Here is a 1,550-nt window from a genome sequence, read left to right as displayed (position 1 = left end):
AATTTTCTTTTTTCTTTATTACAATATTTATGGCAAGACTAGGTATATAGTAAATTCGGTTAAATGTAGGTGGATGTTCTATCTATATGTAAGGATATAGTATTATTTAAATCAATATCATCATTATCAGTATTTTAGTGTCTATAGCTGGTCGTAGTTCACCGCTTTCCTCATAGCAACTGCTTGTCTTATATCCAACTAGCTGCGCCCCGCGGTTTCAACCGCGTAAGTCCGTATCCCATAGAATATGAAGATAAAAAGTAGCCTATATGTTATTCCAGTTGCCCAACTGTCTACGTACCAAATTTCATTGCAATCGGTTTGGTAGTTTTTGCGTGAAAGAGCAACAAATACACACACATCCTTACAAACTTTCGCATTTATAATATTAGTAGGATAGGATTAGTAGGATAGTAGGATAACCTGTATTGTATTTTCTTGTGTATTATACATGTAGAAATTAAAGATTTTTGACGGATTTTAAACTCGATACGGATAGCAAGCATAGGCGTTAAAAAGTCTGCGATATGCGGAGAAATAACAACAATTTTGTTAGACCTTCAAGACATGTAACATCGCAGTCTCCCCGTGACCACGCCCGTTGTAAAGTATTCGAAACGTCGGCTTAATAGTAATGAATAAATCGCGTTTAAAATCCGTTAAAAAGTATTTAATTTCTAAATAACTTGCATTTCATATTCTATCAAATATTATCGCTATCGTTCAATCCTAAATTTATATTTACTATTTAAATCTTGATTTATTTATTTCAATCTTTCCAGATAATGTGATAACCCTGAAAAAGTCTCAATGTCTCATAATTCAAAGCAACATGCGACGCAATAAAATAGGATGGCGTTAATCGAATATGAGTTACGAGATGTGCGCGCGCGCAGGGATGATACGAAATTCGAAAATAGAACGCCTTCCGCCAAACGGATGTGGGGGACGGATGTTTGGTTCCTGCTGGTGATCTTTGTTACCGGTTGCTATGGTTACGAGGAGCAGAGGTTCGCGATGGAGCCGCAAGATCAGGTATGTGTAGAATATTTGAGTTTCATTATTCGTTTCTTAATTAGTTTAAGGTTTGACGAAAGGTCTAAGGTTATTAAAATAATGTATTTTTCTAAGTATATCGTTGTCTATTGCAATGTAGGTTTACCGCAGTTAACATTCACATTTGAATTTCTTCTGGGTGAAGCCGAGGGCGAAAACTAGATTTCCGTGCAGTAAAGAAAGAAATATTCTTTATATGAAAGCATTAACGTTTTTAATATATATATACATTCCAAATAATGTCTAACACCCATAAATAGTGTCCCGAGTTGCTAACAACATAGTATACGTAGCTCGGGCTCGCTCCCCCGCGTCTCGCCCCTTGCCCGCACGATTGACCAGTCTGAACATCTTCGTTGACAGTAAGGATTTTTAGACTGTGGCAATACCCACCGTAATAAAATAATTCTCTTCGTACTTAAAATACTTAGTCTGGCCATAAATACTGTTACACTTAATTATAAAAAAATATTACATTTGAATTTCGAATCTGT

This window comes from Zerene cesonia, chromosome 22 (genome assembly GCF_012273895.1).
Source record: "Zerene cesonia ecotype Mississippi chromosome 22, Zerene_cesonia_1.1, whole genome shotgun sequence".
In the NCBI taxonomy this organism is placed as follows: Eukaryota; Metazoa; Arthropoda; class Insecta; order Lepidoptera; family Pieridae; genus Zerene; species Zerene cesonia.
The sequence above is the reverse complement of the archived record's forward strand: the minus strand, read 5'-3'. Positions refer to the sequence as shown.